At 43.1% G+C, this 18,116-nt stretch overlaps 1 protein-coding gene and 1 pseudogene across 1 annotated transcript in view; both read left to right on the plus strand.

Moving 5' to 3' along the window:
• LOC124612514 (proton-coupled amino acid transporter-like protein CG1139) overlaps positions 1-18,116 on the plus strand; it is a 945,634-nt gene that overhangs the window by 258,957 nt on the left and 668,561 nt on the right. The gene's annotated exons all lie outside the window — the stretch shown is intronic.
• Positions 4,744-4,861, plus strand: LOC124614092 (annotated as a pseudogene).

Here is an 18,116-nt window from a genome sequence, read left to right on the forward strand (position 1 = left end):
CGAGATGAAACCTAGTACAAGGTCCAGATGTAAACCAACGTACGATTATGTGCAGTGCTGTTTTTCTGGGGGAACGCTGGGGGTCGCGTACCCCTAAACTTTTTCGTCGACAAAGTAATTTTTTTTACGATGCTGAGAACTTGGGAGAGAGCCAAAGATTTATTCCAAGGACGTAATTTTTTTATTTCATTTTTTCGTGTTGGTAATTGCAATACGAACTATACCAGTGCTGTTTTTGGTGGTAAAAGCGATGTCATTGACTGTTTCAAGCAGAAAACTAACAAACTATTTTACTTGTTCTCCTGCATCTAAAAAACTAAAAACTGTCAATAATCCGTGTGCGAGTGAAAAGCCAGGAAGTTCAACATCAGTGGATGACGAAAGTGAAACTGTAAACCAGAGCACTGAACCTACGTGAGAAAATGCAATGAACGAACGTGATCATGATAGAAAATTAAATGATCGTCCAGAGTGTTGGACTCTGGAACGACACCATTTTTTTTTTTTTTTTAGTTCGACATGTTGATGACGTCATGGCTAAAAGCAGACGGGTGGTATCCCATCTTTCAGTTATAAGTAATTTTAGCTGCATTATATCCAATGTCGGAGTACCCTCAAACTTTATTTTAGAAAAAAAGCACTGATTATGTGTATCCTGCATAACAACCGCTGTCCCTATCACCTGCAACCCCATGGAGGTCATTTTGAACGTCTGTTGTGACGTGGATACGATACAACTCTATACTGTGTTCGGGGACGATTTGTTGTTGCACCCACACCGTCCATTTCCGGTCACACGTAGTATCTTTTTTCCACAATTTGCAGTCAACAATCCGTTTCTGCAGTTTTTCGTTTCTACTCATGTTCACCCCGTTTTGTGTGGCCATTATACCACTCTGCTTAACCACTGTAATGAAGAAGTTTATAATTAAGTCACGTGTTAATAAGAAACACTAGTTACAATTTTCTTTCTACGTTTTCACGAAAAGTCTAGGCGCGGACCCGAACTGCGCACACAGAAACTTGTTTTTCAGATAACAAGTTCTTTTAAGTTTCCTAATCCAAACGAGTTTCCAAGGCGTTGGTGTCATCATCAGTGGGTCACTGATTTTTTTCCACATCTCAACTACTGACTTGATTGGTTTGAGGGACATTCATTCCCTTTCATTAAAAACATGTTGGGGTGTTTTCTCATACAAACGTCACCACATCGAGAACGAGACATAACAACACTGCACATACCATTTGTTAACATTTCTCACATTACTAATACTTTAGCTTCCTAAAACACCACATTTTTGTTCGTGTTATAGATGTGGCTTCAAATATACAAAATGATATGGACCCATTAATGAGCTGAAACTAATTTGAATTGCAATTTTGGAAGAACATTTTTTTTTGTACAAAAAAAATCAGTCTGGAACATGTTTACTTCAGTGCATCGCAAATCAAAGGATGATCAATTCTTATTTCTCTTGAGGCTGACAATTTACCTACATTACTAAGTCGGATATTACAATATCAAATTTTCTTTCACAAAGAATTGTCATCAATCACTCATACACTACTGGCCATTACAATTGCAACACCGCGAAGATGACGTACTACAGACGCAGACAGGAAGAAGATGCTGTGATATGCACATGATTAGCTTTCCAGAGCATTCACACAAGGCTGGCATTGGTGACGACACCTACAACGCGCTGATATGAGGGAAGTTTCCAACCGATTTCTCATACACAAACAGCAGTTGACCGACGTTGCCTGGTGAAACGTTGTTGTGATGCCTCGTGTAAGGAGGAGCAATGCGTACCATCACGTTTCCGACTTTGATAAAGGTCGGATTGTAGCCTACCACGATTTCGGTTTATCGCATCGCGACATCGCTGCTCGCGTTGGTCGAGATCCAATGACTGTTAGCAGAATACGGAATCGGTGGGCTAAGGAGGGTAATACGGAACGCCGTGCTGGATCCCAACGGGCTCGTATCACTAGCAGTCGAGATGACACGCATCTTATCCGCATGGCTGTAACGGATCGTGCAGCCACGTCTTGATCCCTGAGTAAACAGATGGGGACGTTTGCAAGACAACAACCATCTGCACGAACAGATCGACGACGTTTGCTGCAGCATGGACTATTAGCTCGGAGACCATGGCTGCGGTTACCCTTGACGCTCCATCACAGACAGGAACGCCTGCGATGGTGTACTCAACGACGAACCTGGGTGCACGAATGGCAAGACGTCATTTTTTCGGATGAATCCAGGTTCTGTTTACAGCATCATGATGGTCGCATCCGTGTTTGGCGACATCGCGGTGAACGCACATTGGAAGCGTGTATTCGTCATCGTCATACTGGCGTATCACCCGGCGTGATGGTATGGGGTGCCATTGGTTGCAGGTCTCGGTCACGTCTTGTTCGCATTGACGGCACTTTGAACAGTGGACGTTACATTTCAGATGTGTTATGGCCCGTGGCTCTACCCTTCATTCGATCCCTGCGAAACCCTGCATTTCAGCAGGATAATACACGACCGCATGTTGCAGGTCCTGTGCGGGCCTTTCGGATACAGAAAATGTTCGACTGCTGCCCTGGCCAGCACGTTCTCCAGATCTCTCACCAATTGAAAACGTCTGGTCAATGGTGGCCGAGCAACTGCCTCGTCACAATACGCCAGTCACTACTCTTGATGAACAGTGGTATCGTGTTGTACCTCTACACGCCATCCAAGCTCTGTTTGACTCAATGCCCAGGCGTATCAAGGCCGTTATTACGGCGAGGGGTGGTTGTTCTGGGTACTGATTTCTCAGGATCTATGCATCCAAATTGCGTGAAAATGTATTCACATGTCAGTTCTAGTATAATATATTTGTCTAATGAATACCCGTTTATCGTCTGCATTTCTTCTTGGTGTAGCAATTTTAATGGCCAGTAGTGTAGTTTCTTTGACAAAGATATCTGAAGTGGCGCGCCCTCTCATCCAATTTTCTGTTACAGAGATCTGTGACGTAATTCCTTCCGAATGGCCAACGAAGGCGCATTATTGTGCTCTGTAGTTGCGTGTCCACAGCTGCAATGTATTTCCATTTGAAAGAGGAGCAGTCCAGAGGAAAAAGGAAACATACTTGGGTAAAGCCATGCATTTCGCGGCGAGTCGCTAGAACCGTCCAAAAAAATCTGTTACGGGAGCTGCGAGTCGAGGACGTAAAGTGATATTAGAATTACTTGCGGATAGACGAGAGCACTTTTCAATATGTGCCAAGAAAGTGTCTCCTCGTGTTAAGAAGCAGTACACTCACCTCAGAAATGCTATATCCGCAAAAGACAGGCTTATCGTTACACTGCGATTTCTTGCACAGGAGAAAGTTACTCTAGTTTACAACACAGCACTCGAATACCACAGTGTACATTCACGAATGTAATACCAGAAACGTGTGAAGCTATTTCCAATGCACTGAAGGAAGAATATCTGAAGGCAAATAACTTTTTATTACATACTGTAGTTCTTAAGATATATTTTTATTTTTACAAAAATTGTAGACTTTCTCCTTCATATCTTCTGGGGTACGTCTTAGTCGTACTTCACGGCTAAGGGCATCCGCAATTTTTTATAACTCCCGCTTCTTCTTATTCTATTTTTTATTCGGGATGCCGCAAGGTATACAGTGCTTCATATGCCCCGTACATTTCTATCAGTTTCACTGTAAATGTTGTAATGACACATTCCGACGCAGAGACATACAATACCTTAAAGGAAGCGCCAAAGATTAAATTGAGAGGGATGTAGAATATAATCTCTGTAATGTTCATACTGGATTCTCTTTCGTTTCATACTCCAAGAAGGAGTTAAGATTCACTTTCGATTGTTATCTTGTCGAGGATGGGCCTAATTTGTGGTGTGTGTGGAAAGGTAGCCATCTTGTTAGTATTTATGGTTTGTGCGACGAGGAGAGAAAATAGTGAGAAGTATCTAAGTTTTACGACAATTATTTAAAGCGACGTAGCATTGTATTCCTTGATTTCCATCGTCTTCGTGAAGTAAACCGATGCCGACTTAGGGAGACACACGGTCTACAAAGAGAAGAACATCGATGGCGACTAAAGAATTAATATTGTGGCAGAAGGACTAATTCTACGTCTAAGATGAGAACTCTGATTAAATCAACAATGACGTAGAATTCAAAAATGTAATTAATCGGAACTGTAAATTATATTAAAGGCAAATTTCAGTCAGCACTGAATTTGTCCACATTCAAGCCGGTCAGTACAGTCCGTAACAAAAAAAGCCTGTCAAAAACTCTAAAGTTACAGTTCCATACCCATAATTTTTTTCTCTTTTCAAAAAATCAATAAATTTAATTTTTTTATTTATTTCGCCACAATGTGACGCACCATGTAAATTTCGAAGGCACGTTGAGACACATTAGATGTTAGACGGTTGCAGCGATGTTAGCTCTACAAACGGTTACGTTTCTCCATGCAGCAAAAAACAAAAAAACAAAAAAAACAAAAAAAGAGAGACGGACGCTTTCTTTGATTAAATCTAGGGCAAAGTGCATGCCTAACTTTGACGAAGTTCCTTATTACACTACGAAATTTTATTGACAAATAAACTAGGTAAAAGAAAATTTGATAGCGTCATACCGGCCTAACAAATTTTCTTTTAAGAAGTTTATTTGTCAAGTAAAATTTCGTAGTGTAATAAGGAACTTCGTCAAAGTCAGACGTCATACCGGCCTAAACAACGGCCTTGCCGCAGTGATAACACCGGTTCCCGTCAGATCACCGAAGTTAAGCGCTGTCGGGCTGGGCTAGCGCTTGGATGGGTGACCATTCGGTCTGTCGAGCGCTGTTGGCAAGCGGGCACTCAGCCCATGTGACACAAACTGAGGAGCTACTTGACTGAGAAGTAGCGGCTCCGGTCTCGGAAACTGACATACGGCCGGAAGAGCGGTGTGCTGACCACATGCCCCTGAATACCCGCATCCAGTCACGCCTGAGGGCTGAAGATGACACGGCGGCCGGTCGGTACCGTTGGGCCTTCCAAGGCCTGTTCGGACAGAGTCATACGGGCCTACACGTCTATCCTGGAACGCAGCACCAACTGCAAGTTGCCTGTCTAACAGCTTCCAGGCGAAACAAAAATGTGATTTACAATATTGCGCGTAACTATGGACGGAATTTTAAGATTTAAATGCTGTCATAATCATTAAGAGGCACAATATTATGTTAAAAGTTGAACACAGTAAGACAAATCTTACAGTTAGGAACCGTGTGTTTGTCATGAGGCAGCATAACTGACGGCTCGCAAATACCCGGACTTTTTTCAGCCAGTATTTGAGAATGAGAGCTCTCAGCAATTTCCAATAAACTTTGCACACAATTTCAAACCCTTACAAAACTTTTTCTCGATGACACCCTCACAAAATAATGAAAGGAAAGAAACTTTATCGCTTACTACATTTTAGCTGTCAGTGTAGTAAAACTTAAGCACCAGACGTAGCTGTTCGCAACGCAGTTTGCAGACAGTATCCACGTATACCACTGAATGAACATGCAAAATTAAATCATTGAACAAAACATTGTTCAGAAAATACGGCGCCATAAACATTTAGATGCGTGGAATACTCGCTTTTTGGTTAAAATGGAGCGAAGATGACTCAGACCATATTCCTACAGTGATTCATAAGAGCACTTGGGGACTTCCGGCAATGATTTCAAACCTTCTCTATACTTATTCTCGCTTACATGCTCAACGTCAAATATTTAACACATTAACTCGTTTTTAATCAGAGACCCGAAGCAGTCATGTACATGGCAGTTCGATTCTTTAAAGAATCGGAGGTTTACTGGTTTTAACAGAAAACATGTTTCTACGGTTGATTGGTTGATTTGATGGAAGGGACCAAAGAGCGAGGTCATCGGTCCCATCCAAAGGATGGAGAAGGAAGTAGGCAGTGCCCTTTCAAAGGAACCAACCCGGCATTTGCCTGAAGCGATTTAGGGAAATCGCAGAAAGCCTATCTCAGGGTGGCCGGACGCGGGTTTGAAACGTCGTCCTCCGGAATGCGAGACCAGTTGGCTAACGTCTGCCCCACCTAGCTCGGTCATGTAGGACAACATGGATAGGGAATCAACAAATCTAAGGGACACTCAGTAAGTAACGTTTGAAAAGATGTCTTTGGATGCAGAGCTGAAGCGCATGGGATTAGTTTGTGGCCGGCCAGAGTGGCCGAGCGGTTCTAGGAGCTGGGCGACCGATACAGTCGCAGGTTCGAATCCTGCCTTGGGCATGGATGTGTGTGATGTCCTTAGTTAGGTTTAAGTAGTTCTAAGTTCTAGGGGACTGATGACCTCAGAAGTTAAGTCCCATAGTGCTCAGAGCCATTTCAACCATTCGATTAGTTTGTGAGACAAGAAGATGAGACATACTGCGACAGCCTTCCAAGTGGTGCTGACATTGTGTAGAGATTAAATTTGTGTATCTGTCCTGTTTCTGTTTGGTACGTTCTGTTACTCTGTTGATATTTGTTTTATTACTGCACAAAAGACGATTAATAATCACGGAATACACACGGACAGATCGAATAAGACATGAAATCATTATGCTGCAAGGTCGTATTTTTTAATGCCTCGCGTCTAGTCAATTCAGAGTAGACCGTCAAACATGGGTTTACCACCAAGAACGCTGTCTTAATATACTGCACGTAGTGATCAAGTCGTTCAAAGATGAGTTACATACCACACATATACCTGGTAGGTAGAAAGCCCGCAAACGATTGTCGCAACGTACTTACAGCAAGTGGAGTGCATTCAATGATGGAAGCTACAGCAATGCAAAGGCTTTATAAACACAGGTTTGCGTGTACGTTATTGTTCTCAGTTTGGTGTTATTTCATTGAGGCAATGGTTTTGTGGCCTACTGGGACTTTATGTGAAATGTACGACATGGATCGAACGTGACCGGCAGCATTCTGCAGTCGCATTCGGGGGGATGGTGGTTCAGAAGGCCGCCCAGCCATCCACATTTATATTTTCGATGATTTCCCAACAGCACTTGAGGCAAACGACAGGATAGTTCGTTATAAAACGACACAATCGCTTATCTTCAGTATCCCTTTCCTACTCTGAACATGTGATCAGTTTCCAATGGTTCGTCAATGGAATGTTAAACCATAATCATCATTTACTTCATCTTCTTCTTCTTCCTCCTCCTTCCTCCTCCGCCTCCTCCTCCTCCTCCTCGTCTTCCTCCTTTTTCTTCTTCGTTTTGAACGTCTGACGAACACTGTACCATATGTTGTGAATGTATGCTTGATAGTACGTTTGTGTGCCTGATGGTGTACTTGAAAACGACAATGGCTCCGAAGTTGACCACCTGCAAAGTATTATGAAAATATCTCCCCGCAGGAAAAATGATTTCATTTAATAACTGCATATTTGGTGCTCACCCACTCGCAAAGAATTATGTAGAATCATATTGCCGCTCCTTAGTCACAAATCCCGTAAGAAGTTCAGCGGAAATATCTAACTGATGAGTTTGTACTGTGTTAGCCTGACAGCCCTGTTGAGCACAGCTGCATATATGCTATTTCTTTCGAAAAAAGATAGTAATTAACACACATACTAACACAGAAGATAATGTTTCTTATTTCTTAACGGCAATAACACGTTAAAGGAATACTATGCAGTAAAAGAAGAAACCGGCCAAACACGAGAGACTTTGATGGACTATAACCCGCTCTTTGGCTGTAATGACAGGCTACTTTCACAAAAGAGCTTATAGCCCTTCACTACGCAACGTGCACAGTATAACTGAGAGATGGTATACAAGAGAGCGTGCGAATGCCAGCGGCTACAACGAACCTTGGTTGCACTTGCAGCGTGCTACAGGCTCAAAGCTATATACAGCAGACCGTTCGACGAAATGCTTGTCCAGCAGCGCCAAGGTCGCGCTGCGTACACTCCAGAGAAATTACAATGGTGCCCTCCGCGTGTTAGGCTGGGACAACAGGCATTTGTTTCCAGTACAGTCTCCCTGTGTCAAAAAAAATTATCTTGAACGTTGCGAGTGAACAGTGAAAATTGTGCGAACGTCCTATTTTTCTTTCTTTTTGTTAAAAATAGAAAACAAATGGGCGCAAGCAATGTGTGGACGCGAAGCGTCGGAATCTGCCATTCCACACTTGATTATGAAATAAGGAGAAACAAGGCATATGGTATGCGACTGTTAAACGTAAATTGTGCAGTGCTGAATATGATTATCAAAAGAGGAAGTCAGTGAACAATGAATGAAAGTAAGGAAGGGAGATTACAGCTTATGTCCCATCTATGATGAGGTTATTAGAGATGGGGCAAAAGCTCAGATTATGGAAGCATTGGGGAATGAAATCGGCCATCACCTTTTCAACTGAACCAGCATGGTATTCGTCTCAAGCTATTTAGGAAAACGTAAATCTGGATGGCCAAACGTCAGGCTGAACCAATATCCCCCAAACTCAAGTCCATTGTCCAAGCACTCCGCTACCTCGGTTTGAATAAACAGGCGGAATTAGATTTTTAATTTACAGTTTAAGCATTTGTAAAACAGTTTTTATGGGCTCATCCCGAAGAAATCAGTTTATTCGCATTATTGCATTTTGGGGCCGCTGAATAAACTTTTATGCTTCATTAGCAAAATATTCCACAGTGAGTAACTGAAAATGGCGGTAAGCACAGATACGTTCTCATTAGCTACATACATCTTGCCATGAACACAGTACTCTACTGACCATTAAAATTGCTACACCACGAAGATGACGTGCCACAGACGCGAAATTTAACCGACAGGAAGACGATGCTGTGATATGCAAATGATTAGCTTTTCAGAGCATTCATACAAGGTTGGCGCCGATGGCGACACCTACAACGTGCTGACAAGAGGAAAGTTTCCAACCGATTTCTCACACACAAACAGCAGTTGATCGGCGTTGCCTGGTCAAACGTTGTTGTAATGCCTCGTGTAAGGAGGAGAAATGCGTACCATCACGTTTCCGACTTTGATAAAGGTCGGATTGTAGCCTACCACGATTTCGGTTTATCGCATCGCGACATCGCTGCTCGCGTTGGTCGAGATCCAATGACTGTTGGCAGAATACGGAATCGGTGGTCTAAGGAGGGTAATACGGAACGCCGTGCTGGATCCCAACGGCCTAGTATCACTAGCAGTCGAGATGACAGGCATCTTATCCGCATGGCTGTAACGGATCATGCAGCCACCTCTCGATCCCTGAGTCAACAGATGGGGACGTATGCAAGACAACAACCATCTGCACGAACAGTTCGACGACGTTTGCAGCAACATGGACTACCAGATCGGAGACCATGGCTGCTGCTACCCTTGACGCTGCATCACACACAGGAGCGCCTGTGACGGTGTACTCAACGACGAACCTGGGTGCACGAATGGCAAAACGTCATTTTTTTCGGATGAATCCAGGTACTGTTTACAGCATCATGATGGTCGCATCCGTATTTGGCGTTGTCACAGTGAACGCACATTGGAAGCGTGTATTCATCATCGCCATACTGGCTTATCACCCGGCGTGATGGTATGAGGTGCCATTGGTTACACTTCTCGGTCACCTCTTGTTTGCATTGACGGCACTTTGAACAGTGGACGTTACATTTCAGATGTGTTACGACCCGTGGCTCTACCCTTCATTCGATCCCTGCGAAACCCTACATTTCAACAGGATAACGTACGACCGCATGTTGCAGGTGCTGTACGGGCCTTTCTGGATACAGAAAATGTTCGACTGTTGCCCTGGCACAGCACATTCTCCAGATCTCTCACCAATTGAAAACGTCTGGTCAATGGTGGCCGAGCAACTGGCTCGTCACAATACGCTAGTCACTACTCTTGATCAACTGTGGTATCGTGTTGAAGAAACATGGGCAGCTGTACCTGTACACGCCATCCAAGCTCTATTTGACTCAATACCCAGACGTATCAAGGCCGTTATTACGGCCAAAGGTGGCTGTTCTGGGTACTGATTTCTCAGGATCTATACACCCGAATTGCGTGAAAATGTATTCACATGTCAGGTCTAGTATAATATATTTGTCCAATGAATACCCGGTTATCATCTGCATTTCTTCTTGGTGTAGCAATTTTAATGGCCAATAGTGTATATTAAATACTCTTGGCGGTAGCTCATTAAATTCAAGATCGCGCCACTGTTCAGATATCAACAACCAATATAAACGGTTTTCTGAAGTCTAACAATCTGAACCAGCAAAATAAGTATTTTATAACGGAACACAGTTGTAGCAGTTAAAAGCGGAAAGCCAGTATACAACACGTCTGGAGAATTTTAACTGGGAAAAACATTCCATGTTACTCAGTTTAGCATTTGTGAAAACAAACACTCCAAGTCGAACACAACTGATTCGCAACAGCGTATAGAGAGCCACCTAGCAGCAAAACCTGTTACTAACACCACACCAGCCGCTGGAAAGGGATTTTACTACTTTTCTGAGTCCGTCATAGTACAGATAACACTAATTGATAATAGTGCCTTTGCTTTGAGAACGCATTTCACGACAGTACTATTGCGACAAAAACGTACTGAATTGCTCTATAATAAGGGGTGGCCCTAAACAACAGCGGACTGCTACTTGCGATTGCTTCCATTCTTAACTTCTTACGTGTGCCCACAATAATTTTTTTAACAGTAAACTCTACAGTGCTTTCATGTAAAACACGACGAGACGAAGGCATTTGCAGACTTTTTCTGATCTTAAAGGCATATTTGATGCAGTAATACGACGCATTTGGCCTTGATAAGGTAACTTTCTTTTTGTTGCAGGTTTAGAATAACCAAGAAGCGAAGTGTGTAATGTGAAAAGGCTGCTTTCGTAATCCAGCATTTTCCTTAGTACGGAGTGACGAAACTGATGTTCCGTCTGTGTCATCTTCTCGAAAATGCTGAGAACATATTTTGCCATGTGTGGATGGTTTGTAATATTTCATTCTGATAGCATTCAACCGAAGCGCTTTCGAGTTGAATCAAATCTAAAATCAAACTACAGAAACAAAACCACTAAAGTTCATGCATATAAAAGTGAATATCTCTTGAACGAGTCCACATCCTGGATGCTATGTGTCAAATTTCCTGTGTTCAATGATCATGACTCATAAATATCTATAAATTCCGGATACTCCGTTCTTAAACTGCATCATTTATCAGCAACCACTCAGTGGGAAGAATTTAGAAGTTTTTGTATACTGAAACGAGTAACGTCTGCTGCGATTTTCATTCAGGCAATGCATTCAGTCACCGTCCATTTCAGGCTTTTCTTGAAGAAACTGAGTACGAATTCTGTGACTTATCTTATCACACGACTGTGCGGTGGCTCAGCTGCAGCAGTGTACTGTTTCATTTTTACAAGTTCGGAAACGAAGCGGATGTTTTTCTCACTAAAGGCGATAGAGCTGATCCCTAGCTATCAGACCCTACTTGGCTGCGAAAGTCATTTTTGCCCGACATCATATCCCACAGGAACGAACTGAACTTGAAAACTCAGGAAAGGGTAACCTTGTCTGTGATCTCTCTCAAAGGATTACAAAGGAAGTTGTCACTGTTTGATTCACAGCTGGGAGGAAAAAGGTTTTCTTATTTTCACTGTTTCAAAGAATTCTGTGCTACAGTCGTCGAAGATGTTAGTCTCGATTTTCCGAAAAAAATTATTCATGGCTTGAAGAAGCATTTTATGGAGACATTTTCAAATGTTGACCGAAGTCAGGGTGACGCTCTTCTATTGCAGAAATCGTTTGATTGTAAAACTACAGCTGGAGATCGTTGATTTGCAAGCAGGTGCGTTGCTGGAAGAGAAGCACAGAGAAGGAGAACTTCCTGAATTTTACCGCAGCTTACCTAATGCTGAGGTAGCAAAATTGAAGAAATTTGCTGCTGGTATGGCATTAAGAAGAGAATAGAAGCTTTCGAAATGTGGTGCTACAGAAGAATGCTGAAGATTAGGTGGGTAGATCACATAACTAATGAGGAAGTATTGAATAGAATTGGGGAGAAGAGGAGCTTGTGGCACAACTTGACAAGAAGAAGGGACCGGTTGGTAGGACATGTTCTGAGACATCGAGGGATCACCAATTTAGTAGTGGAGGGCGGTGTGGAGGGTAAAAATCGTAGAGGGAGACCAAGAGATGAATACACTAAGCAGATTCAGAAGGATGTAGGCTGCAGTAGGTACTGGGAGATGAAGAAGTTTGCACAGGATAGAGTAGCATGGAGAGCTGCATCAAACCAGTCTCAGGACTGAAGACCACAACAACAACAATGGCATTAGTGGTTGGAAGAACTTGTGTCTGTGAGCAAATGTTTTCGAAAATGAGGCATGTTAAGTCAGCACATCGAACGAGATTACCTGTGAACATTTGAAAACAGTTCTCTTTATTGGATGCAGTTAACACCAAACCAAACATTAATGATATCTCGAAAAACGAACGTCAGTTTTACAAATTTCACTAGCGACTTCGGCTGCTTAGTTTATGATGTTCGTATATGACCTCACTAGATGCAAATTCCTTTTTGTTAACGCCGCCTTATTTGGTGACTTTTGTGTAATGAAATATTTTGGTGGTACTTGTTTTTTCGGCACCGCATGCCACTCCTCACTGATTAAAACCGATTGCTGAACTTAGTTTTTCGTCTTTCAAAAATGGTTCAAATGGCTCTCAGCACTATGGGACTTAATATCTCAGGTCATCAGTCCCCTAGAACTTAGAACTACTTAAACCTAACTAACCTAAGGACATCACGAACATCTATGCCCGAGGCAGGATTCGAACCTGCAACCGTAGCGGTCGCGCGGTTCCAGACTGAAGCGCCTAGAACCGCTCGGCCACCAACGGCCGGCTTTTCGTCTTTTTTCCCCAGAGAATTCGTTCTGGCTGACGAGTATTGTTCAGAATGGTGGTCCCACCTGCGCTCCACTCGCCATTTTCTCAGTTATCCGTCCCGCTGTGAAAAAGTTTGTCGACCCCTGCTCTAGGCTTTCGCCGTCTCCGCATGCTGTCCTCCTGCTATATCCTGCGGGTAATTATTGCCGCTAGCGAAGCGGCCGCTCGACACGTCGCCATTAAGCAATGCTGCGTCACAGCCCTGCCATTCCTGAACTGAAAGAAGTGAGAGCACACTGATTTATACCTGAAAAAAACTCTAGTCGCGCAGCAACGCAAGCGATACCAGTAAACTGTCACTGGCCGTTTCTTTCCTCTTCAGACGCAATGAATGTCAGTCGTGAAATTCTTGCTTGTGTAAGTCTTTCCCTGCTTTCACTTTCTCCGTCACCCGCAATCGCGTTTCAACCTGCATATTAGCGAACGTTTTGATGGTGGAAACCTTTGGGAGTTATCTTAGAGGGAATTAATTGTGCAGACCGAAATTCAAATAACTAGAAGGAGGGAAGGACGGAAGATTTGGTTTAACGACTCGTCGACATCAAGGTAATTAGGGACGGATCGCAAGCAACCATCTCGGTATTTGCTTGAAGCGATTTCGGGAAATCGCGGACAACCTAAATCTGGATGGCCGGGCGCAGGTTTTAACCTCCCGAATGCGAATCGAGTGTTCAAAGAACTGGAGAATTTTTCAGTAGCACTATGCGCTCGCAATTTGAATTGTGTTCATGTTCTTAGGTAGAAGCACAGAACATAGTCGAAAATTGTTTCTTTACGTCACTATATACGTAACTAGTGTATCGCCGCTGCTTCGCTCGCTTATGGTCAGCACAAATGGTTTTTCTTTTTCTTTAATCGAATTTTTATGTCGTTCACAAATTGCGGCATCGTCTAAACTTCTCACGCTCATTAAGGCCATAGAAGCACGTGGCCAAAAAGTGATTGAGGTAGCTGCAGTCCGAAGTTTTTGTTAATGCTGCCTTTTGTGTGCTTGCAGTGGGTTCAAAAAAATTTTAACATAACGAAATATTTCTAACAGAGAACCCCAAATACAGTTTCATAATGAAATAATTTTATAAAATTTTTCATACGCTATTTCACTCCCTTAGGGGGCTGAATTTCCATAAACACTGAAACACGTATTTTTTTTATTTTCAAGGGATAAGTAAAATACCAATTTTCATTGATGTAGCTTCCAAAATGCTTTAGCAGTTCTTTAATAATGATTAATTATCAAAAAAACTTTCACCCACTATTTTACGTCTGTCAGTGGTTGACTTTCCTAAAAAGCCCAAACCTTTATGAAACTGAAACCCATCAACATCCGCCCTATTCTCCCCCCCCCCCCCCACTCCCCCATCCCCCTCTCCCGCAATCGCACACAAAATCGTGCCCATTCGATGTGTAATACATTTTCACTGCTCCTGCGTTAAGAATTCAGCATCAGGCAGGACACTTTATTACTACTTTACTACTAATTCTGTTCGCAAAACATTTTCAGACAGTGCCACACATACCACTTAATGTACCTGCAAAATTATGTCATTGCAAGGCACACAGTTTAGGAACTATAACGTCGTAAATGTAGAGATGTGTGGGAAAATAGCTTTTGCTTAAAACAGACAGCTATTTACCCAGATTAATCCCATTCAGTGTGTGATAATGACAGCACTTAGCGAATTCCAACAAACTTTACGCAAAATTTCACATCTTTTCCAAGGTTTGTCTCGCTTACTTCGTTAGTGTCACTATATTTAACACATTAGCTAATTTGTTAGGTCATCAGAATTTCGAGGCCGTTCAATACGAGGGCGTTGGATTGTTTAAAGGCTCAGTGGTTCACTGGTAAATACTGATCCGGTAACTTTCATGGTATAGCACGCTACATACAAGACGCTGAAATATCCCACGAATAATACAGAAATTGAAGTTAAAATCTTCTGGGTTATTAGGCCGCGTCATGTTTCTTCTAAAATGATCGACGTTTAGACCCCTCTGCTAGGATCTTCCTCAGGATCTTCTGGTGTCCACTACTGCGTCGATCATTTTAGAAGAAACATGACGCGATCTAACAACCCAGAAGATTTTAACTTCAATTACAACGGCCACGAAAGCCTGCACACTTACATAATACAGAAATTGTTCCGCTATGCATTTACAAACGTCATGGGACAGCGATAAGCACTTATACAGATGGCGGTAGTACCACATGCACGAGGTATAAAAGGACAGTGCATCGGCAGAGCTGTTATTTGTACGCAGGTGATTCAAGCGAAAAGATTTCCGACGTGATTATGTCTGCACGACGGGAACTAACAGGCTCTGAATGCGGATTAGTAGTTGGAATTAGACACACAGGGCATCCCATCGTTAGGGAATTCAATCTTCCGAGACCCATAGTGTTAAGAGCGTGCCGAGAATGCCGAATTTCAGGCACTGCTCTCACCACGGATGACATAATGGCCGGCGGCCTTCACTTAACGACCGAGATTAGGGTTGTCAGTGCTAACAGACAAGCAACACTGCGTGAAATAACCGCACACATCAGTGTAGGACGAATGTACACTTTAGGACAGTATGGCGAAATGTAGCGTTGATGGGCTATGGCAGCAGGTGACTGAGGTGAGTCCCTTTGCTACCAGCATGACAACGCCTGCAGAGCATCTCCAGGGCTCGTGACCATGTCAACTGGACCCTGGCCTGCTCAAATGAGTCCTGATTTCAGTTGGTAACAGCTGATGATAGGGTTAGAGTGTGGCGCAGATCCCACGAAGACATGGACCCAAGTTGTCAAAAAGGCACTATGCAAGCTGGTGCTGGCTCCAACTGAACCGATTATTGACTGGAAATTGTTATGTTCGGCTACTTGGAGACCATTTGCAGCCGTTCGTTGACTTCCTGTTCCCAAACAACGACAGAATTTTTATGGAAGACAATGTGCCATGTCAATGAGCCACAAATGTTGGCGATTGATTTCAAGAAAATTTTCAACAGTTCCAGTGAATGATTAGGCCACCTAGATCGCCTGACATGAATCCCATCGAACATTTACGTGACATAATTGAAAGGTCAGTTCGTGCACTACAGCCTACACTGGCAAGACTTCTGCAGTTATAGTCGGCTATAGAGGCAGCGGGGTTGCACATTTCTGCAAGACTTGTTGAGTCCATGCCACGTCAAGTTGCTGCACTATGCCGGGCAAAAGGAGCTCCGAACGGTATTAAGAAGTATCCCACGACTTTTCTCTACATCTCCATTTATACTCCGAAAGCCACCCAACCGTGTGTGGTGGAGGGCACTGTAAGTGCCACTGTCATTACCTCCCTTTCCTGTTCCAGTTGCGTGTGGTTCGCAGGAAGAACGACTGCCGGAAAGCCTCCGTGCGCGCTCAAATCTCTCTAATTTTACATTCGTGATCTCCTCGGGAGGTATAAGCAGGGGGAAGCAATATATTCGATACCTCATCCAGAAACGCGCCCTCTCGAAACCTGGACAGCAAACTACACCGCGATGCAGAGCGCCTCTCTTGCAGAGTCTGCCACTTGAGTTTGCTAAACATCTCTGTAACGCTATCACCCATACCAAATAACCCTGTGACGAAACGCGCCGCTCTTCTTTGGACCTTCTCTATCTCCTCTGTCAACCTGACCTGGTCGGATCCCACACTGATGAGCAATACTCAAGTATAGGTCGAATGAGTGTTTTGTAAGCCACCTCCTTTGTTGATGGACAACATCTTCTAAGGACTCTCCCAATGAATCTCAACCTGGCACCTTCCTTACCAACAATTAATTTTATATGATCATTCCACTTCAAATCGTTCCATACCCATACTCCCAGATATTTTACAGAAGTAACTGCTACCAGTGTTTGTTCCGCTATCATATAATCATACAATAAAGGATCCTTCTTTCTATGTATTCGCAATGCATTACATTTGTCTATGTTAAGGGTCAGTTGCCACTCCCTGCACCAAGTGCCTATCCGGTGCAGATCTTCCTGCATTTCGCTGCAATTTTCTGATGTTGCAACTTCTCTGTATACTACAGCATCATCCGCGAAAAACCGCATGGAACTTCCGACACTATCTACTAGGTCGTTTATATGTATTGTGAAAAGCAATGGTCCCATAACACTGCCCTGTGGCACGCCAGGGGTTACTTTAACGTCTGTAGACGTCTCTCCATTGAGAACAACATGTGTTCTGTTTGCTAAAAACTCTTCAATCCAGCCACACAGCTGGTCTGATATTCCGTAGACTCTTACTTTGTTTATCAGGCGACAGTTCGGAACTGTATCGAACGCCTTCCGGAAGTCAAGGAAAATGGCATCTACCTGAGAGCCTGTATCTAATATTCTCTGGGTCTCATGAACAAATAAAGCGAGTTGGGTCTCACACGATTGCTGTTTCCGAAATCCATGTTGATTCCTACAAAGTAGATTCTGGGTTTCCATAAATGACATGATACGCGACTAGAAAACATGTTATAATATTGTACAACAAACCGATGTCAGAGATATAGGCCTATAGTTTTGCGCATCTGCTCGACGACCCTTCTTGAAAACTGGAACTACCTGTGCTCTTTTCCATTCATTTGGAACCTTTTGTTCCTCTAGTGACTTGCAGTATATGGCTGTGTAAGTGTAAGTGTAATTAGTGGCTTACACCATACAAACAAACACTTGGACCCCAAAAATTCGTATGGATAATTGAGTTCATTCCAGCTATTATTTTGATTATTATCTCCTTCACACATCAGTTGTTAGTGTGGAAAGTACGAAGTTACATCGAGGTTCAGTGTCTTCATTGGACTATATATCCCCCTACAAGAAGCAAGACAAGTCATTTCACATGCAGGAGGAATGCAGCGAGGCACGTAACGAGAAATGCAATAGGACCACGCCTAGCACACCATTACGGCGTTCAAACCAACCGGCGCCTGTGGACAACTTTAAACTACATTTACATATTTCCTGTGTAATACGTAAATTACAGTCTTTCATTTAATGCCGAGAATATAATCATTGGTTATTTGCTTTCACTCATTTCTTTCACTGGAATATATCAGTGTTCATACTGGTAATATTCAGCGCTGTAAAAGAAAGTATTCAGTTTCCATTCGGAGTGTAAGATCAAAAATTTAGCTCACAA

The sequence above is a fragment of the Schistocerca americana genome, chromosome 4, assembly GCF_021461395.2.
Source record: "Schistocerca americana isolate TAMUIC-IGC-003095 chromosome 4, iqSchAmer2.1, whole genome shotgun sequence".
Classification (NCBI taxonomy): Eukaryota; Metazoa; Arthropoda; class Insecta; order Orthoptera; family Acrididae; genus Schistocerca; species Schistocerca americana.